Here is a 23,299-nt window from a genome sequence, read left to right as displayed (position 1 = left end):
AACTCTGTGTTTCAACCCTAACATGCTGTAAATATGCAAGTTATAGAGCTCTGGGTAGCACTTTGTAATGCAACGGTGCCTGTGCCCATTTTATACTGACAGATGTCTTACATAATATAAATGCTTCTCATGATCAGATGCCTCCAGAATGAATAGCATAGACAGCAAGGATGTGCAAAAACCACAGCAACAATTGTTTCATGCCTTCATCCATGTTTGGAGCTGAAAGCCTTGCTCATAATGGGATCCATAAATGGCAAAGCATATACAACTCATCACACAGCCTCCCTCCCCAGCCCCCCATCACATTATGATAAACACTGAGGCCTTTGTTGCAGGCCAGAGCAACAATTTCTTTGTTTGTTTCAAAACTCTTTTTAATGCTCAAAAGTAATGCCGAAGTTCCTCTCAGCAACTTCCTCTTGGTGGCCACCATAGGAACATAGGAAGCTGCCATATACTGAGTCAGACCATTGGTCTATCTAGCTCAGTATTGTCTTCACAGACTGGCAGCGGCTTCACCAAGGTTGCAGGCAGGAATCTCTCTCAGACCTATCTTGGAGAAGCCAGGGAGGGAACTTGAAACCTTCTTTTTGAAAAACCATGGGGCTATTCCCACGATCGGGGGAAATCGGGCTAGGAAAGCCTAGCCCGATTTTTCCCAATCTTGGGAACCACCAGGCTTAGCTACGAGCCCAGTGGTTCCTAGGCGGGTAACCCACCTAAATGCCCCTGCCCTTAGCCCGGGTTTGCAGAGCGAGCACTCTGCAAAACCGGGCTCCCTGATCATGAGTAGCCGTGGTGCAACTCCATGCCATGACTACTCGCGAGTAGACCCCTGACCGGGATGCAAAAAGCCACCTCCCGGCTCCGGGGGTCTCCCCAGTATGCCCTGCGCGCTTGCAAGCTCCCCAGCCCCCGCCGGCTCCATCTCGGAGCCAGCAATCATGTGGGCAGCCGATCCGGCCACCCAGGGCTCCCTTCCTGCTCACCCCCCAAACCGGGTCTCACGGATCGTGAGACCTGATCCCATGTTTTTCCTCAGTCCCCAGATGTTGCATTGATGGAAGAAGGGGGGCGGGACTGTGGACACCATCAGCAGTGACCGAAGTGTGTGTTGTGTTCACCAAGAAGAGTGTTGATGTTCCTTTTCTAACAGGAGTTTTAAAATGAGAAAAAAATCCTGCCATTTTAGCGTGCTACAGAGTAAGACCCATTTTGATCCCTTTATAATGAAATTAAATATAGGACCAGAAAGGGACATGTTTTGGCCAGCCTGTTCTAGTCACATAGGTACTGTTTGAAGGCAAAATAAATTAGATCAAATGGGTCCAATTTGCCCTTTGTCATGAAACAAATGCACACTCAATAGACAGAACACACACACACACACACACACACAGAGTACCATACACACATATAAATCCAGTCCAAGGCCCTTTATTCTGTGTTCTGTATTCGACCTGGCACTGTTAAAACTCAGGAATAAATACAATGCATCCACATAGGTTTGGTGATTCAAACGATAACCTAATTTACAGTTTTGTTATAACAGAAATGATGAACTGGCAAAACACAAAGACTTCCAGAAATAATTGAATTATATGTCCAAAAACCTATAAATACATGGTGTAAGCAAGAGGCTAAGATGAAAAGTGTGAATGTATCTATATTGTCCTGTATTTGTGCATGTCACAAAATCAATCCCAGCGGTATCCATTTTGAACTGGTTCTGCAAGCGGTGTCCATTTTGAACTATTACACTCACTTTACATAGCCTGCAGCTTTGGCATTGACTGAGGAGACTGCATGAGATAGCAGCTTCTAGACAGGGCCCATGGCATACACCATCTCCCAGCTTTCCGTGGATATGCTCTCTGTTCTTCATGACTCATCAGCTCCAAGCTGGCTGCCACTGCAAAAAGGAAGAAAGAGGAATCAAGGGCAGCTGAAGGATGGCATAGGAGATAACAACTGGGGTGGATCAGACATTAAGGAAAGATCGTTGAGATTTAGCTCAAAATGTTACATTGGTATACTCCTGAGCAGATCAGAGGCTGTTGTATGCAGAGATGCTTCAGAGGATGCATGTTCATTCACCCATGAATTAGTTCTCTCTTCCTGCCCTGGGACCTGCATAGCATTCGAACTCTTGCTGGTCACAGCTGCAAAAATGGAGCAAGGCCAAAAGAAGTGGAGCATGGCCACTGCAGAGGAAGCTTAGTCAACACTACTTGCTGACGATGTTGGCAGACTCCAGAGTACTTTGCCTAAAGATAGATCTTCCAGCCTAGCCCATAACCTTTAATCTGTACCTGGCTGTGAAATGTATAGGCACTTGCAGATTATAGGTACAAAAATTCAATGCTGGGGTTGAATTTACCCCTCCACAAACCTCCCTTCGGCAATATCTGTCTCTTAGGAACTGTTCTATTTGAGTTGTATAATATAGTAAACAATTCAATTCTTATTCTTCCAGTGAGCTGGCTGGGCAGAAGTGTTGTCATAAGGAATGTAATAAATGTCGGTTCATCTTTGAGGACACTGAACAGACATTTAGATTCATTCTCCACAAACAGCATTATCTTAAAAACTCTAATAAACCTGGAGAAAGAAGGAGATAACCATGACCTTTGGCATTTTAAAAGGAGCCAAGTTCTACAATTAAAAATATCCATAACTTACCAGAAGTGGAGGGGATGTAAGCATTACTACCACCTGTCAACACCTGAAAAAAACTAAAGTGGATCGCTAGAGCAGGCCCATAGTGTCTGGGGATAATGGGAGTTGTAGTCCAGCAACATATGGGGACCTTGGGGGTCTCAGAGAAATGGGATATGAAAACTAAGGGAGGAGATTATGTGTGTCTATATACTTTATTGGTGCAGCATCACAAGTTATAAACTACACCAGATTAACAAACCCAGAGGAAATAATCACTCTGAGATAAAATGAAACTCTGTGAATGTGAACTGAAGCGCTGAAGAAAGTAAACAAGAACAAATTCCTACAACTGTGAAAATAATTGGCTCGCAGACTTCGGTGCCAATGCAGCCGTTCCACATAACCACTAGAATAAAGTAAGATTGATTCCAGAAGGCCGAACAACTTTGTCTCCTCCAGGAGACCTCCAGAAAATGAAGGCTTCAGTGATGGAAGAGCCACCAGAAACACTCCTTAAACTGCTTCTATATAGAATTTACAAAGTGATAGAATTGCTAGTCTTAATTCTCCATTGATCATAAAGAAGTGCGGCCTGCAGCTGTAATTTGATGTAAAGTGCTCATAACCTTTGCAGGGATGGCAGATTAATTCTACGTATGGATCCCGTAGGTTTCCACAACTCAAATATTTTTTTCATAGAACTCTGTCTATAGCTATTTTGTTGACTTCTGGAATTTGAAGCTCACTATGGCTAGACAGCGACTTCTAGGCACCCTCTTTCCCTGTTTCACTGCTGCCCGGTACCCTGATTGGGACCAGAGACAAGATTTTAAAAGGGCCCTCCCGCACTGAAGCTCAGCTCATGAAGTAAAGAAATCTTAAATGAGGCTGAATAGTGGTAACAAAAAGCATTTTGTGGACAGTGCAAGTCATTTAATGGTACTAGAGAAAGACATGCTGTTCTGGTAGCTCCAGGTCTTAACACTCACATCAATTTCGGAGGATGAATACAACTGAAGGAAGCTCGGGCAGGTACGTGGCTGGGGGAGTCAGTCATGTGACTTGCCTCTGGAGGCCCCCCAAGGCAGTGGGCCCCCAGACAACTGTCTCCCCTTGCCCTATTATAGTTACGCCCCTGGCACAAAAGGTGATCACACGCAATGTCAAGTTCACCTTTGGACAATGGTAGCAAAAATAAACACCTTCTTTGTCATTACTGTATCTGTGAAATCTATAACTAGATTCATGTTACCGTGATATTCATCTAGTGCCAGCTTGCTTTCCCAATTTTGTTAGGCACTTTGCAGAAGAAACTGCTCAGGTCTACCTCAACTTGGATGCTGGAAGATACAAGTTTAGGAGAATGCATAGCCTGGAGATGAGTGAATGAGAACAAGGCATTTCGGTGTACTTGAATATGACACAACTCAGTATGAGGAGTACTGCAGTAAAGTGACAACTGCTCTAATAAAGCTGCTCATTTACCCGTACCTGCCTGCCCATTCATACTGACTTGAGACCAATAGGGATGTGCATGAACCTGTTCGGAGGCCCTTTTACAGCCCTCTGAACAGCTTCTAACACTGGCCAGTTCAAATGTTCAGCGGGGGTGGGGGTAGGATTGTATGGGTAGGGGAGGAAGCACTTACCCCTCCCCTGCTTTCCCCCCACCAGCACTGGAGTTTTGTAAAATACCTCAGGGCGGCAGCATACCACCCTGCTGCCCCTTCTTCTTCGGCCAGAAGTGGCCAGAAGTACCAGGCACACGTGTATACGTTGCAATTGTGCGCGAGCCCATCGGACATGCACAAGCACACATGTGACATGCACATGTGCGCCTGGTACTTCTGGCCACTTCTGGCCAAAGAAGAAGGGGCGGCAGGGAGGTACGCTGCTGCCTCGAGGGATTTTACAAAACTCCAGCACCAGCAGGGGGAAGTGGGGTTGAGGGGTAACTGCACCCTCCCCCTCCCTTAAAGTCCTAACCACGACCACTTCAAGCCACCCCTGCCTGGTTCAGTTCAGTTCACATCCCTAGGGCCCAAGAGAGACCGGGAATGGAACCTAGGGAGGTATAGAGTATGAACTCTACTCAAGGTGGGCCCTTCCATGAGGCAAGGTGAGGTGGTGCCTCAGATGCAAGAATAAGGAGCAGTGCAGTGTGGCCAGGCCAGTACAGCCCCTCCACCACCATGGACACAACCCAATGGGCCTCCTTGCCACCTGCTGGAGATCACTATCCTTCTACACCTCACTGAGTCATGCTGCCCATTTCCCCCTCTTCATGTTCTAGGGTGCTCCTTTTGTTTCCCCTCTTCCTGCCCTGATGAAAACTGCGATCGCTGCCTGCCTTAGTGGTGTTTGAGATGCAAGCTCCAGAAGGCATCAAGAAGCTTCTCATTGAGCAGGGGCATTAGGAATAGAGATAGCAAGTTAGGGGACCCCTCTCTGCTCTGAGCAACCATTTGATAGATTCTCAGGTTTTATTCTCTCACCCGAGTGTGACTTCCTCCTCCTCCTCCTTCTTCTCCTTCTCCTCCTTCTTCTTCCCCAGTACCATGAGGTAGTTAGCTGCAGGAATGCAGACTCTCTCTCTAAACATGTATTTCCCCAAATAAACTTCTTTACTTTGAATCTTAAGCACATGTCTCCTGATGTTCTTAATGTGATGTGCATTCTCTTCACCTCAACATTCTGCTGCAGTAAACTCTCTCTCCAACAAGTGGCATAGTCTGAGATGCTCACATACTGTTGCTGTTGCCTCAGCAGTGTGGCTGGAGAATGCTGTTCATTCACCCACAGATTGGGAGGATGTTATATTATCCTTCACCTCAGGGAGCAAAATGTCTTGGACTGCCCTGCCCCTACCATATCCAGGCCTTCCCATTAAGAAACATTGGTAACACCCAGCAAGCCCTGTATTGTCTACTCTGCTCTGGCTGGTATCAGTTCCCAAAGATCTCTGGCTGAGTTTTCCCCCAGTCCTGCTATGAATCAAGCCACTAAGGATGTGTGAACTGGCTCGAGGTTGAAACTTGTCTGGCTTGAGGTCTTGCCCTTGAGCCGGACTGGGCCCAGTTCAGCTTGATGTCAAGCCAAACCCTTCAGCCAGCTCGGGGCTGGCTCAGGAGTTCTAAACTTTTTACACTCGCGATTTTTTTACACTCAGCTCCATGGGATCTGGCAGCCTTGGAAGATGCTGGCATGGCTGTGTGTGTGTTGTGGGGGGTGTCTCCGCAGTCTTCCTTTTTTCCCCACCAGCCTCCCCTTGGTCCAGCAAAGGCCATTTTGAGGCCATTCTGGTCAGTTTCCTGATGGTAACTCAGGTCCAGACCTTTTCCCAGTCATGACCTGGGCTACGCAAAATGCAGCAGCCTCAAAAATGGCCACCGCCACCGGGAAAAGGGCTGGAATGGCCCCAAAATGGGCTGAAATGGCCCTTGGAGGACTGGAGGGAGGCCAGAGGGGGAGACCAGCCAGCCAAGAAGAAGGCAAAACGGACTGAAAAAGCCGATATGTCCAAGAAGAGAAAGAAAAAGAACACCCCCGTAGCTGTGCAAGCATCCCCCGAGGCCCCCAGACCCATGGTGGTGAGTGTAAAAAAATTGTGAGTTTAAAAAAAGTTTAGAACCCCAAAACCAGCCCTGAGCTGGCCAGGGGTTTCATCTCCAGGTTGAGCCGTACTGGGCCCAATCCAGCTCAAGGGCGAGACCTTGAGCCGGACCACTTCGATGGCAGAAACAGCCCATGCAGGTCCAGGGGAGGCCAGTGGGGGGAGAGGGAGACTGAGGAAACACACACACCCTGTGGCTACACCAGCCTCCCCTGAAGCCACCAGAACCGCGGTTGTGAGTGTAATTTTTTTTTTTTTTTAAAGGCTTAGAACCCCCAACCCAGCTCAAATTCGAGCCAGGTTGGTTGGGGGGGGGGTGTTGACACCACAGAACTGACCATGCCCAGTTCGGTTCAAATCCAGTTCAAACTTGAACCAAACTTTAGTGCACAATCCTACAAGCCACATGCAATGGTAAACATATTTGGTCTTCTCTTGACGTGGCAGCCAACCAGAATCAGGGCCAGATTTGAGGCATTTCCTCTCTTGCTATGATCCCAATGAAAATGCCCACCAACCTTTCATTGGTACCAATAGAAGCTTCCCTTCCAAAACTTATACCAGTTGTTTTTTGGGGTATGTGTGTGTGGGGCACTTTCATCAGGATTGCAGCATGGAGGGAGAAAGGGTTAAATGCTTCCTGTGCACACACTGCAGCCCCAGTACTGAATGATCACACACAGAGCTGCTATTTTAAGAGAGAGAAATGCAAGCACTGATAATGTGTTTAGCATTTCATCTTGGGTGACCCCCTGATACTTTAACTGGAGATGCCAGAAACTGAACCTGACCTCTCATGCATTAAGCATGTACATCCGTTCCCTATGGCTTACGGTTTCTGGTAGTTACCTAATTCAGACATGTGAGCCTCCAAAAAAAAAAAAAAGGTTCACACTAACCCTGCTAGGAAGCAAAAATAATTGCTTCCTTTAGCTCAGGGGCATCATGCCACCTGCAACAGAAAAAATTATATACACACCCTGGCATTATGTTTACATTGCATTATTTTTCCATTCATAGATTGTTTTGATGAAATATTTATTGTTTGCATGAAAGTTTCCTTTGAAGTCAAACTCACTCAACGTGTTTCTCTCTTGCACAGTTCCCCAGGTCTTTTCCTATATTTTTGACATGCTGATGCAGAAGAATGCAAACTCTGCAAAATCATCCTCTTACTAGCACAAACCACATATATGTTTTGATACATGCTCTTAATGAAAAGCTGGATGTACTTGCCTTGCTTGGTATCACTTTCCCACAGCTGGGTCAAATTGCTCGAGTGTATTTTTCACTAGGATTCTACCAGGGAGGACTGGCCTCATAGATTCGCAGGAAGGAAAACAAAAACTAAAACTGAACATCTTGTTTCTGCGTAATTGCTGATGTACCCAAAAAAGGCATCAACAATCTTCCCATCACGCCTAAATTGCCTCCTCCCTGTGACTCACTCTAGGAGTGTGAAACCACAAGGGATGTACAGGCACACCAGAATAGGGGATTTTCCATGTCTCAGCCAGGTTCTCACAGATTTTTCTTTAAAGTAGTTCATTCATGATCTCTGCTGACATTCAAACTATAAAAAACTGCCAGACCCCCCAAATGCTATGTAATCCATATGCAGAAATATTTTCTCCTTGAGTGATTGTTTTCCTCCTTGAGTTACATTTTAGAACATTGTCTTTTCATTTTAATCCTTTTGTTTGAAGAAGAAGCACCAGTGTTGAGCTTTGCTTGTCAAGTCCGTATTTCACATTACATGTTTTCATACATTACATGCAGGAAAAAGAGCAGGCTCATGCATACCTTCCCCAGTCCTGAACCCCATGTGTTCATGCTGCTTTGGCTACCCCAAGTATGAAAAGTTCCAGGGGTTGCAGCACACCTTGGATTCTGGTCTCCCTTGGAAGGAGAATAACTTCAGACAAATGGTATCTTAGTAGTATTTGGTTTGTTTACACACAAATATACAGGTTGGGCACTGGATGAACTTGTAAATAGCAGAATATTCCTATAAACCAGCAACAGGTTACATCAGAAAGCCCAAACTCTGAACCCTAAGATTCTAACTCAGTATCCATTGCCTGCTTGGCTCAGGCACCTTCTATGTTCTTAAAATCCTCTCTCAGAAGTAGAGTTGCCATGCCTCCCAGAATTTCGGGTTTCACCCAGATTTTAAGCATCTCACCCAGATTGCTTAGCCCACCCAGATTCGCCCAGATTTCAGCTTTCATTTAAAAAAGAAAAGAAAAGAAAAAAAGCTAAGCTCCAGACCTTGTAGAAGTGGAGTTATGGAGCAAAACGTGCAGTCACTATTCTGCTCAAAAATTATTTTCGAGCCAATTGACATAATATGCAAATTAGGCACCTAGGTTTGGAAAGCCAGAATATGGCAACCCTATTCAGGAGGCAACTTTTGACTTTCCCAGAAACTGCCTTCAGGTTTTTTTTAACTGACACACACATGCCTCCAGGGCAGAGTTTTAAATGTTAAGCTGGTCTAAGGACCATAATAAATTTACTACTACTACTCCAGGGCAGCGGGAGACAGGAGTGAGGTTATCTTACACCTTCCTATGAGCCTTTACCATGAGACACTGAGAAACATTTGCAAGATTTCTAATGGTGGCACCCTTCAAAGGTGATAGAAACGGTTAACAGAGCCATTCAGGAACCTCCTTTGAGCCTTCCGGCATTGATTAACTTACAGAGCAATTGCCATCCAGCTAACAAACCACCATTTTGTAACACTATGCACAGAACCTATGTGTCTAAACCATACCCATGTGAGGCTTTCTCCGTAAGATAGCCGGAACTCTGTTTTTCCAAGGGTCATGATGACATGGATAGAACCCCGTTCACACACAGTTTACCGTATATGTGTATGATCTATGTACACATTAAACTGAATGCTTAGAAGTCAGGATGCTACACATACATACACACACCAATGTGCCCAATTTGTTAAAAGTGCTGTTGTTGGAAGGAATATGAAATTAAGGCAGCTGGAAGGAGAACCAGAAATATAGAATAGGCACAAAGAAGGCACTAAGGCAGTTCACACGGTCGTTAAAATTATAGGACAAGTGTCCTACCAAGCTTTGGAATCTGTGTGCACTCCAGATGTTCAGTTGTCTGTTAGCAAACAACTAGGTAGGAAGAGGAGGAAATGATTGTCTGTGAGACAAGAGCTGGGTAGGGTGGCTTTTTCCTCCTGTCTCTTTCAAATGTTGAGTACAAGTACTTGTCCTATCCTCTAAACCAGGGTTTCTCAACCTTGGGCCCCCAAATGGTGTCGGACTACAACTCCCAGAATCCCCAGACATGGCCTTTGTGGCTGGGGACTCTGGGAGTTGTAGTCCAACAACATCTGGGGGCCCAAGTTTGAGAAACCCTGCTCTAAACGATCCTGTGAACTGCCTCACTATATATTTATTCATCCTGCCATTTATTTTGAATCAATCTCACTTAATGGTCCATGATAGGGGAAGTAGCAATAGTTACGAAGTGGAAATCTGAATTGTGGACTGAATTCTTGCAAGAGCCATTCTATGCTGCAAAACAAAAGATCCACATTTTTATTCACGGAGAGATCCAAATATTTGATATTAATAACTGTTTCATTCTGTACTTATTTTCTCAATAGATATACACCAGCACCTAGAATTTAACATATATACTTACATACTTTCTTTACGGTCTTTGACCAAAAGATCTCTACATAGTTAAAAAGAAAAATATGAACAGAGAATCAATTACACATAAATGAATAACGGCTTTGGAATAATTACACATTTTTAAAAATGGCTTTGGAAAGGCATAAGTGTATATTCTAGAATTTAACAAATTTCAACCTAACTCCAGAGCATATTAACCAGCAATTCAGTTTTCTTGCTTTTTCTGAATTTAACAATTATGTTGTTGTTTATTACAAATTATCATTTAGGGTAGCTTGATTTATAGGCTCTCCGCTTTCAAAATATATCTAAGTGTAAACAAGCATATAATATATGTTTTAAACTTTATATTTTCTAAAATTATTATAATGGGTTCCTGGAGGTAGGGATGAGCAAGCTGGCTCGCATCAAGACAGGCTCAACATTGAGCCCTTCTGGTTCAAGACAGGTGGTCCAAGGTTGAACCAGGCTGGCCCTCCAAAGGGGGGTGCCAGTCAGGGTGTTTGGAGGAGTCCCCACTGCTGCCTCCCAAATCTCCGCCACTGTAGCAGCTGAAAAGCCCATACCATGGCTTCATTTTAAGGTAAAATAAAGCTTTCCCCACCACGTAACCCTTTTAAAGTTACAGGGAAGCCTTTTAAGGCTAGGAAATCTCTCATACATGTAAGGGGGAACTGTGGCCAGATTCCCCTTTACAAGTATACGCCTGAGCTGTCCATGAGCTGGCTTGGTGGGCTCATGGGCCGAACCAGAACCGGCCCATATCGATTGAGCCCAAGCTGCCTGGGGGAGACTTGAATCCGGTCGGGATCCAAGCCAAGCTGGGCTAACATCTGGCTTGCATATTCATATCTGAAGGGAGGTGCTCAAGCATTGTTAGGAGAAAACAGTAAATAAGGAGATTTGCTCAGATTTCTTCCTTGTCCCATCTCCGTTCAAATAGTGAGTTGTTAGCACACCCTAATATATTATAAAGTTATTTTTAGCTCTAAAATACTGAAGAGTCTGCTAATATACCAAGCCCATAAAAAAAACTTTTGTATAGAAAGTGAGAAAATCTTTCAGGACTTTATGTTCAATACTTTTTAACAGCAAAATATTTTACACTCAATAAAAAGTTTTTGTCTCAAGATAATGTTGCAACATACGGTAGGAGAACAGGAAGAATACTCTCCTCCCTCCCTTGCCCCACCTTCTCACTCTCTCTCTCACTCTCTCTCACACACACATCCCATAAATAGCTTGCTACTGCCTACCTATATAAACTCCACCTGCTGACACATTTCCATGGGTAGACATGCTAATACCACTCCAGGGAGGAAGACGGAAACCAACAGTGGGACAGGAAGGGACTAGGCAAGATATGAGTAAGTATGCAGGAAGCAATAAAAGTTTATACAGATTAAGGAAGTCTAGCATGCAACCAAAGTTTCAAGTTGGTAAGGTTTTCAGCTTTAAAACATTATGTCGCTTGGGCAGCTAACTTCTCTTAGACCAATTCAAATACATAACAGACACCATTTTACAGTCATTTCCATTTGAATTTGAGTATCAACTAACAAGTGGGAGAGAGGTACCATGCAGGAATACATTCCACAGCCTGTTTCAAGTTGTGGTTCAATAAAACTGAATTAGGCCTAATTTGTTCTTTCAGTTCTTGCCTACAGCTAGTTTTCACAGACAGGTGGTGGTGTGCTACAGGGCTGACAATCTGGGTAAGGTCGCAGAGCTGCCTGAACTTGTAGGATTTACCTGTGCAAAACCAAATCCAAGTTTGTGAGGTTTAGGTTTGGCAGAGAGAAATGGGGAGGAGACTTAAAGCATTTTTTTAAAATGAAGCCTGTATTTGGAGGCAGGCCTCACAAATATATCAAGCAGACAAGACAATCAGCCCCATCTTGATAAAAAAGATGTACTATATGTACTGAAAACCAGACCCAAAAATTCAGCCTGAAGCAAATGCATAAATTACACAGCTGGCTCATATCCATGATCTACAAAGTATGAAATCATATTTACTGCCTGACAATCAATGTTTCCATTGTGTGTTGCACTTCCTGAGGGTCATGATTCTGGGAAAGGCATTGGTTTCTTCAATCTTCCCTCAGATTTTGCAAAGCCTTCACAAAAGATATGGGGCAAAAAAGCACAGTAACACCACTCTACTCCACTCCACTCCACTTCCAATCCACTATAATTCTATAATTCTATTTAGATATTATGGGCTACCACATTTGCCCTGATACATGTTTGTTACAATGCTTTGTGACTGTACTTTGGCTTAAGTGGGGAAAATTAATTCAAATCAGGTGCAAGCATGAATACAGCCAAGTTGTTTTGCCATGAATAGCAATGGAATCAAGACAGTCTTCTTTGGAAAACAGAGGCTGAATGTATTGAAGAACAGAAATTTGCAAGACAAAAGCAATAGCTGTCTGTTTCCGAGAGGATCAAGACTACAGGATGCTGGTCCTCCTTAAGAATCGTACTGAATCCCAACAGATACAAACTTGAGAGGATCCTAGCATAGAGGTACAGAGGTGAGAGGTGAGAGATGGTACACAGTGGGGGGAAAGGATACAGTTAGAACCATATCTCTATCCTACATTCATTCATTCATTCATTCTACATATTTTTATACCGCCCAAAACTTACGTGTCTGGGCGGTTTACAACAAGATAAAAACGACATTAAAACTTTAGTCAAAAACAAAAACAAGAAATTTAAAACACAACAATTTAAAAATTTTAAAACAATATTCTAAAACAACATTTTAAACAATCGAAACAGTATCAGTTAAAAGCCTGGGTGAACAGATGCGTCTTTAAAGACTTTTTAAAAGTTGTCAGAGATAGGGAGGCTCTTATTTCACTAGGGAGCACATTCCAAAGCCTCGGGGTAGCAACGGAGAAGGCCCATCCCCGAGTAGCCACCAGACGAGCCGGTGGCAAATGCAGACGGACCTCTCCTGATTATCTCAATGAGCGGTGGGGTTCATAATGAAAAAGATGTTCTCTTAAATACCCAGGGCCCAAGCTGTCTAGGGCTTTATAGGTTACTAGTGACTGTTAAGCCCGTTACATTAATGGGCGCTAGAAGAGTTGTGAACAGGGGAGCCGGCTGCGCGCCTGCGCTGGCTCAGTCCTCTCTCTGACTCGCTGGAGAGAGGATGTCCGTAGCAGCTCCTAGGCCAGTCAGGAGCACGTGGCCAGGCCTAATAGGAGCGGCTGCGCTGGGGGCTGTAGCGGCGGCGGAGGGCTCTTAAGCCCCCCCGCCGAGAATCAAGGGCAGCCCCCTGCTTAGAGGCCATGGGTGCGGCCTCCCTCAGCGGCGCCGCGGACACGGCATAATCGAGCAGCCACTCCCGGGGGCTGTAGTGGCGGCGGAGGGCTCTTAAGCCCTGCCGCCAGGGATCCAGGGTGGCGAGCGGCCTCCCCAGCACCGGAGTGGCTGCTCCGGGTGGCGCCACAGACACGGCCCAATCCGAGAGGCTGCTCTTGGGGGCTGTAGCGGCGGCGGAGGGCTCTTAAGCCCTACTGCCGGGGATCCGACCGGCCTCCTCACCAGCAGAGCAGCGCGCGCGCCACACATGCGCAGAACACCCGCAAGAGACACTGACACAGGTACCTTAGGGTTCTATTATATAGGATAACGAACACCTTGTATTTTGCCTGGAAACATATCGGCACCCAGTGTAACTCCTTCAATACAGGAGTAATATGGTCTCTCCTAGATGACCAAGAGACCAGCCCGGCTGCCACATTCTGGACCAACTGTAGTTTCTGGACTACATACAAGGGTAGCCTCACATAGAGTGCATTGAAGTAATCCAGTCTGGAAGTTACCAGCAGATGTACCACTGTTTTGAGGACATCTGTCTCAAGAAATGGACGCAGCTGGCATATCAGCCGAAGCTGATAGAAGACACTTCTGGCCACAGCCTCAACCTGGGACACCTGGGAGAGATTCAGATCCAGAAGTACCCCCAGACTGCATACCTGTTCCTTCTGGGGAAGTGTGACCCCATCCAGAACAGGCAGATCAAAATCGTCTCCCAAGTTTCGACCCCACACAATGAGTACCTCCATCTTATCTGGATTCAGTCTCAGTTTGTTATCCCTCATCCAGCCCATTACCAACTCCAGGCAGACATTTAGGGAGGTTATGCTGCCTCCCGATGATGCTGACACGGCAAAATAGATTTTGGTGTCATCAGCATACTGATAACACCCTGCACCAAATCTCCTGATGATCTCTCCCAGCGGTTTCATGTAGATGTTAAACAACATTGGAGACAATATGGAGCCCTGAGGGACACCATACAAAAGTTCAGATTTTGAAGAACAACAGTCTCCAAGGGACACCATCTGGAACCTGCCTGAGAGGTAGGAGCGGAACTACTGCAGAGCAGTGCCTCTCACTCCCAACCCCCTCAGATGCTCCAGAAGGATACTATGGTCAATAGTATCGAAAGCCGCCGAGCAGTCCAAAAGGACCAACACAGTCACACTTCCTCTGTCCATTCCCTATTGGAGATCATTCATCAGCCGACCAAGGCTGTCTCCACCTCATAGCTGGCCCGGAAGCCAGTTTGAAATGCATCTAGATAATCAGTTTCCTCCAAGACTGTCTGGAGCTGGATGGCCACAACCCTCTCAATTACCTTGCCCAGCCATAAAAGGTTGGAGACAGACCTGTAGTTACTCAGCTCTGAGGGATCCAAGGTAGGCTTCTTCAGAAGCAGTCTAATAATTGCCTCCTTAAGACTAGGAGGCATCCTACCTTCCCTCAGAGATGCATTTATAATCTCTACCAGGCCTTCTACAACAACCCCCCCTGCCAGATAGTATAAGCCATGTCGGGCAAGGGTCAAGAGGACAGGTGGTGGGCTGCACCATTCCAATCAGCTTGTCCACATCCTCAGAAGTCACAAACTGGAACTCATCCAACCTAACCACATAAGAGGGGTCACTGGACACCTCCACATCAGACACTGAAGTAATTGTGGAGACGGAATCTAAGTCGACCTGAATATGAGAGATTTCCCCCCACAAAGAATTCATTAAACACATCACAGTGGTTAATCGATGGTTCCAGATTCTGATTCAAGGGGACATACTAGCCCTCTCACAACCCTGAACAGCTCTGCTGGATGTGAACTTGCGGATGCAATGCAGGCAGAAAAGAATCGCTTCTTTGCTGCACATATTGCCTGAGAATAGATCTTCAAATGAGCTGTATGTTGCAATCTGTCGGATTCAAGCTGAGTCTTTCTCCACCTGTGCTCCAGTCATCTACCTTGCTGCTTCAGCCCCCTTAGTTCTTCTGTATACTAAGGGGCCAATTTTGAAGCAGATCAGAGAGGACACTTAGGAGCGATCATGTCTGCAAAGCTGGAGAGCTAAGATAGCGAAGTTGCTGACATCCATTTGGGGGGTGGAAGGAAGCAAAGGCCTTTTGTTGCAGGAAGGGGGCCAAGTCAGCAAAGCTTCTGGAACAAGGAAATGCAGTATGCCTTAGACTACCAGTTGCCAGGGGATCTGCTAACTTGGGGTGTACTGAGATATCCCAGAGAATGGGGAAAGCAATTGCAGATCACCCAATGAAAGAGAAAAGAATTTCTATCTACAGTGCACATTGAATGAGAAAGGAATATCTTAGGGTGTATGTCCATCCAGGCAGTAATCCTTAATCACTCTAAAGCAAAGATTTAACAAGTTTCAGAATCACAATGATCCTGATCCTGTTCAGGTGTCCCAACAAACAAAAGGGGCAGCTGCAGATTTCTTACTGCAGGGTACTTTGTGAAAATTGGACAGTGATTCGCCAGAATAATCGATCAGAGGCTGCTTCTGGGCAGGACTGTCCTTAGGGCATGGCAAGCAGGGCATCCGCCCCAGGCCCCGCTCTTTTAACCCCCATTAGAATTAACTGGAAGGGGGCCCTGCACTGGCTGATTTGCCCCATATCCCGCACCCTGCCAGGGCTCTCTAAGGACAGCCCTGCTTCTGGGGCTCTTATCAAGGTCAACTCAAAGACCTTGAACTGCTCTTGCCGTTTCTTTAGTCTTCCCTCATTAAGACTCTCCAAAGCTGATGGAGAGGGAAAACAGTCTGATATGTTTTATCTAATCCATCCCCAGGCTTTTTGCATGAAGCCATGATACTAAGATGGTTCCTTCCTGACCCATTGCAATTCTATTGTTATCTAAGACATTAGGAATGCACCCAGTTCAGAACTGATTGTATCCCTCACCAACTAGGAGTCGGTTTCTAGGCAAAATGGGGAATGCAAAGAGCAAGAGAAATATGGGGGCATAAGAGGTGCTGCCCGGCGTAGTAACATATGCCGTATGTACATTCAGGTGTTTTCATATGTACATGTTTTTGTGTGAATGCCAGTAGGTGTGTTCACTTTAAAAGTGAACTTCAGACCCCTTCAAATGCAAGGAACGGATTAGGAATGCACTATACTTGCATTGAACATAGTATGAATAATTGTTAGTCCATTCACTCACTGTACACAGATTGTATGTGTGTTGAACATTGTGAAGCTGTGCACATGAGCAGCCCTACCCAGGTTAGGGCAGCCCTACCTGGCTAGGGCTGCTTGTCTACAGTGCTGGGATTGAGGCCAATCCCGACACTGCCTCCCCTGGTAGCCCAAGGTTTTTACCTGGGCTTTTATCTGGGTTAAATGGCACAAGTGTGCCCTTTACCCAGGTCCAGGGTTGTGTGTGCATTGAGGGATATCTGGGGGGAGCTACACAACGTAAAGCCTGAGAATCACTGTGGTAAGGATTTTTAACTCTGGATACTCTCAATCTTTCTTCATAGCCTTCTCATGAGATGGCCAGTACTCTGGGGAGGATCAGATGCTCCATGAGCATCAAGTCTTCATTGGACTGCACTCTCATGAAGTAGGTCATCCAACTCTAGGGCCCCCTGCTAATATAGGGCCCCTAGTATCTCTGGTTAAAAGGGTTTACACAGAAAAACATCTGGTTAATAATACAACTCATACTCCAAACGTTCCCATCTCCACCATGTGGGGATACATGCTGTCTCTTTCTTTATATGCCTGGACTGTTGGAGATGAACTTCCAGTGCATCAACCTTTTGCACCAACTGTCCTAATGACCACTAGAGGCATTGGGAGTAGAGACAGTGAGTCAGGGTCTCCCTATCTGTCCCTACTCTATGACCCCTGAACTGACTCTGCAGCACTTCCTGTGCTGAGTCACAATCCTTCCTTTCCTCCTAGAGAGCAGATGGAAACATATCTCTCTCTCCTTACCTATCCACTATGTAGTCCTTTAGATTAGAGATAGGTCTTTCCTATCTAAGTGTATTTAACCAATAAATATTTAGTGTTTAGTCATACAAGGATCTCCATGTGTTTTCTTTAAATAGCTGCAATATCCGAACCATCCTCTGCTACCTACTCTGTAACTGGAGTGTGTGCTCATTCCTTAGTGCTCTGCTGTTTTACCTATTGTGGGTAAAAATCAACAACCTCTAACATGGACAACAGGGAGGTTTCCATGGATGGAGTTTCTGAGTTTCTGTGGGTTTCTGCACTGGGTCAGCACATTGGCATTTCTGCCAGACAATACTGTAGCACTCCCTTGGCATGTGTGATCTCTGTTGGGAAACAACCGAATTGCCTAGGTCCTGATGTCAATGGGGATCCATGTGTTTGTGCGCATACTTCTGCAGTCCTTTATTGCTTTAGACCTCTTCTACTATGCCCATCTTGTCATCCCGTCTTTTTTGTGTGGATTGACCAAAGGCGGTGGAGATGCAGTGGAAGGCAGGCTTTCCCCATTGTGGTTCTCTCCATTTAAATGCACTGAAGCTTGGGACATGGCGATGTGGTGTCGCTGTTGCCAGGCAATGGCAGGAGGTGTGTGGAGACTGTGGGGGGCAGGGCAACTGATTGGAGAAGCAGCTAGCGAGAAGAGCGGTGGGCATAGTGTTGACAGGATTATGGACTGGTCTGAGCTGCCCTCTCTATGGTTTTTGGAGCAGCCACAGCACAAAACCCAGGTTACGGCAGAGACAGATGACACAATGCCACCTTCAAACCTGAGGTTCCAGCATCGAAACTCACTGCAAACCAAAGGTTCAGATTACGGTTGGGTTCAAAAACCTTAGGCCAGTTAGGTGATGAAACCACAGTATTCTGATGACCAAAAATCAGTATTCTGATGACCATTCTGATGACCAAAAATTGAACCTCTGGCATGCTTGCCTCAGGTTTGGTGTTATGTCCAAAGGCAGCCAATCTTTGCTGCCTCAAATGGGGGGAAAGTGCCTTTTCTGTGTTCAATTTGATGTCAAACCCACAACTGCTGAGGTTTTAACATCTCACTTTGCACATGCCACCTTAGTGCTGCCCTCATCCTGCTGTGATCCTTGCCCTACTCTTTCCCCAACTTAGGAGGAGTAGAATTAGCCCATTTGTGTCCTCAGGGAGAAAAGCAGCTGCAGCTACACTGGTGTTGCCAAAGAGGGCTAGATTTGTGGTGGATTATGTGTGGTGTCACTAGCACCTTGGAAAGAGAAGAGAGACTAGAAAGCAAGCTCTAGATGTGGTCTGCACTCACAGCTGGAAGCAGAGACCTGGTCTTTTTTCCAGAAGTGAATATAGGCAGTAAGATCCATAGATGTCCACACGGGGCAAAAGATGCATTTCTATACCCACTAACCTGGAGTATGTCCCACTGAATTCAATGGGGAAATGAGGGAGGCACTGCTCCCTCTTGCCCCTCCTCTGGTCGCCCACTGTATGTGCACATATGCTCCTTCTTTAAGGGAATAATGCACAGACCAGTCCTAAATCTTAGACTTTATCTCAGGGCTGTAGCAAGGTTGGAGTGGACAGACACCCCTACCCTCCATCATCTTCTTCTTCAGAGAGACATGAGGGGGAGGCAAAGAGCTAGCTGTAGCTCAGCTGTTAGGGCTCCTCTCCTTCAGGGGTCCAGGTAAATTGTCACTCCCCACCACCGTGTTAAATTGTAGCTACGCCCCTGCTAACTTTCATTTATTTATTTATATCCTGCTCTTTCTCCGAGGTGCCCAGGGTGGTGTAAATTCTTTAAGTTTATCCTCACAACAACCCTGTGAGTTAGGTTAGGTTGAGACATAAGTGACTGGCCCAAAGTCACCCAGTTCATTTCATGGCTCAATGAAGATTTGAACTCTGGTCTTCCTGGTCCTAGTCCAACACTCTAAGCACTACACCATGCTGGCCATTGGAAATATGGCCATTCATCGCACAACTCCATTTGCACAATTTTTGTGTTTGCACAGGGCACTAGTGTGCAACTATGTACATGTTCCATTACAGTGTGCATGGAACTTTATACAGTATGTGAGCCACTATATCCAACAAGTCCATAAATAGATTAGTGCATGACAAAGAGAGATATGAGACAGAAGAGTATCCGATCACTCTGATCAGATCACTTAGAGATTATCATGTCAGGTGGAGAAGATTACATGTATTTGATCCATATTTAAACTTCGAAATCTAGGTGAGCAAAAGTATGAAAAGATACCAAAGATCACAGGACTGGAGTAATGTTTGCAATAACCTTCATTAAAGTGATGGACTCTAAGCTAGGTGATAGACAGAAATGGCAGGAAAGTCAATAAATTATTTCTTAAGGAAGGTTTTTGTAAAACTATTTATTATCCTAGCTTCCCGTAGGAAAAACAAACAATTACCATCAGAATAAATCCAAAATTGGAATTTAAGGCCTAAATTCAACAATCTCAGAAGGCCGGGATCACATTTGTAGGAGGTGGGGTTGGTCAAATACACCGAGTTCAGGTTTCAAGAACATGTAATAAAGTGTCTGACCATTGTGTGATTCAGTCATCTTCATTCCAAAATGAAGATGTATCACTAAAATGTATCACTATATTGTAACTGGTTTACATCACTTATAGAGCAAAGTACCGTTTTTCCACCTCTTTTCTGCACTTTGTTGAAGTGTTACAAGTTTTTAATACTACTTAGTGGCACAAGCACATAAAAGATTTGCAAATTTTCTTGAATTACTGAGAAAGAGAGGGAGAATGAATTATAAATGAAATAATTTATATATCTTATAAATAAAATTTTATATATATATATCACAAGGTGAATCAAAGCAGGCTTGAACCACTGGAAACCTGCACAGAAACCAGAAACCAAAGGCATTTAAGTCATCTGACTATGTTCAGGATTGCAGCCAAAGTCTTTGTTAAGAGAAAGTTATACAGTCGACTCAGGGAAACCAAAGCAATTTGAGGAAATGAAATATCAAGGCCTGATGGAAACACACAACAGGGCCACCTTCAGACATCATGGGAAACCAGAAGATAACTCAACCCGGGTTGGCCCCATGTGATGTCCAAATTATCAGAACCGCAGTTGCAGGACCCAACCATAGTTCCGATTTTTTGCCCCAACCGCTGGATAAACCCTCAGTTTGTAGTAAGGTACACTTACCGAACCGAGGGTACGGAGGCTCCAATGTTTCATCCGTATTGGGCAACTTGCCCAAACCAGGTTTAAGGAAGGAAGCTCCTCCCACTGCTTACATTTGATTGGCTGTCGCGTCTTTCCTTCCAGGGATGGATGAAGCCTGCACAGCCAATTCTCACCCTTTTTCTGTCTCCCAGACTGCAGATCTTAATTGTCTTGGAGTGCGCTGGGGCAAACTGCGTGGGTCTGTTGGACCCATGTCCAAAGGCACCTCAAACCACTTCATTGAGAAGGGTGTGCTTTTAAAACTGGAAAGATAGGGAGTAGAGGGGGCTGCAGGAATACATGGGGTGGCAGGGTGGGAACAGGGAAGAGAGGGATAGGGAATGTCTGCTTTGGGAAATACTCAGTCAGGATACTAGATCAAGATTAATGGCTGCTGCAATAGACTAGAAGACAAAAGACTGGGTTTCAATTGATGCAAGTTGGTTTCATAACAGAAAGAAGAGACAGATGGCTAAATTCTGCTCTCTGTCACATCCTTATAAATTTGGGGTGTTCTTAACTGACTTGAGGCAGAAGTACATCACACTTGCTTTAGTCTAAGGGGTGACAAGAACAGAGTTTGAACATGCAAAGCATAGCTGGATTCCATAGTGATGAAGCCAGAATTACAGAAATTATAAGCCACTTAGGATATGGCTACTAATCATTATTTCTGTCCTCTTGAAATGTAAGCACTGATTTTAATGTTGATTTGGGTAGAAAATTGGTCTTTCAGAAATGCTGGTTTGAAGTTCATTTCCATATGCATGAGTTTACTATAAATAATCATTAGCAATACCATTTATTTGCTAACAGCTGAAAATAGAGGAATCAGTGTTTATCTTTCCACGAACCCATCAGTTTGCAATGGCCATTTCAGCTGGTAAAAAGAAGGAATCCTCCAATGCATGGCTGAGCTGCCTCAGTAGGTCTCCTTCTCCCCCTGAATACATTGCTGGAGCTTCCCAAGCACACAGACTACATAGCTTGATTTCTCAAATTGGTGGGAAGAAGGAAGTGTTAGGCTAAATACTAAAAATACAGATACATAAGAAAACACAAAGAAAACTCTGTGAGGAGGGAGAAGGAGAATGAATGGAGCGGTATTACATACCCTCGAATATTTGACAAAGAAAAATAGGCACATTTGTTTCAATGGCAAGCGAACAAGGAGTTCATAGTATAGGCATGAACAAGCTGCTTCCATAGAATCTGCTAACAAGCTTCGCCAATGAAGTTGTGAAATATCAACTTGAAAAATATAATTTTTCCTACAACCCTGAAAGCTCATTTTCATATTCAGATACTATAAATCTGTGTGCTTTTATTGCCACTCAGCATCTCACTCCTCAAATACTATGACATTCAGAAGATTCATATTCAATACACACAGCAAAGTCATGAAATCCAAATAAATCCCAGAAATCCAAATACTCAGTACCAGACAAACAGTAGGATTCAATGGAGTAGCAGTACAGGGACCAACTTAGGATGCATATAGATTATATATTAAAACTAGTTATAAACTAATTTAATTCCAGAGTTTTCTTACAGCATTCTAGGAGTCAAAAGCAGACATCTAGACTAAGGAAGCACCGGCCCTGCATGAAAAGGAAGAAAGCAACAGCACTGCCACCAAGTTTCCAACTTACGTAGCACAAGCGTTCACACAGCTTGTGCTGAATTTTAATGACCTTCCCTTCCCTGGAAGCAGGCTGTGCCATACATAAATATGTCCCTGAGGGCTACACAAACCTCAGGCACATATTTTCATGTGGCACAGAGCACTTCTAGGTGAAGGGTAGATTGCTAAATTTGCCCCATCCCCAGTGTGATTGCTGCCTTGTTAGTCAAAGCCACTGGAAGTGCCATTGATTCTCATGTAGCACTGGTGCTTCTTTAGTCCTAGCTTCTTAGAAGTTCACATCAGCCCCAGGGAACAGTGTTACAGCTCTATAATGCTGTGTATCATGTGGGCCGATGTGTATTCTATGTTATCAAAGAGAGGAGCTTGTTGAGCTTGGACAAAGTCTGTGAAAGAACCAGAGATTCAAGTGGGACAATCATCCCAACCGTCTCCTTGAAATGGGGAGGAAGAACAGCAGCTGTGCACATTTCACTGTCAACATGTCACATCTACCAAAATAAATGAATATTGCTCAATACAGGATTTCAGGTCCATGTCAGAACTGCACATTCCCTGAGCCAGAGGTCAGGCCTCCAGTGGGGTCAGGATAGCACCTGGCTGTAAGTCAGCAGGGAAATTGCATGGGACAGGAAAGCCATGGATCAAGTTCTAAGGGCAGTGGGATAAAGGGGCCCATGGACTTATCTGATAGTCTGAAATGAACAAGAGCACAGGTTCCACAGGCAATGGAAGGTCCACAAGTTCTGAGAAAGGTCTTGTGGGAGCTCTGCGGGTTCCCGAAGGTAGCAGCACCAAGATGGAAATTTAAACTTAAATGGTACAGTCTTCCCTAATAAGTTTCTTTGACTAAGTTCTGAGGCTAGGTCTTTATATGATGGCGGATTGGTCCTTGACATCAGCTGACTGAGCCTAGGTGGTGCCCTTGAATCACAGACCACAGTGTGCAAGGATTATGGCTAACACAGACCACTGATGATGAAGGATGCAAGACACCAGAGCCTGGCTGTAAAGAGCTCTGATTCAATACTGCCCCAGGAGCCTTCAATAACATGTATGCAACCACAAGGTCTGCATCCAATGTCATGGTAACTGCTGAACACTGCATCCTATTGTGGTTGTGTATTATTATATTTAAATGATTATTATTATATTTAAATGATTCAACATCTGTCTAGA

General features: G+C 44.9%; 1 long non-coding RNA gene across 1 annotated transcript in view; it reads right to left on the bottom strand.

Annotated features, from left to right (window-relative positions):
* Positions 1-1,424: 1,424 nt before the first annotated feature.
* The window catches only part of LOC128325421 (uncharacterized), a 47,540-nt gene continuing 25,665 nt past the window's right edge, over positions 1,425-23,299 (bottom strand). Inside the window, exons 2-3 of the long non-coding RNA XR_008307442.1 lie at positions 9,959-9,991; positions 1,425-1,915 (exon numbers count right to left, since the gene is read on the bottom strand). This is a non-coding gene — a long non-coding RNA (uncharacterized LOC128325421). The remainder of the gene's footprint in view (positions 1,916-9,958; positions 9,992-23,299) is intronic.

This window comes from Hemicordylus capensis, chromosome 4, assembly GCF_027244095.1.
Source record: "Hemicordylus capensis ecotype Gifberg chromosome 4, rHemCap1.1.pri, whole genome shotgun sequence".
In the NCBI taxonomy this organism is placed as follows: Eukaryota; Metazoa; Chordata; class Lepidosauria; order Squamata; family Cordylidae; genus Hemicordylus; species Hemicordylus capensis.
This window is presented reverse-complemented; position numbering and strand designations above follow the sequence as displayed.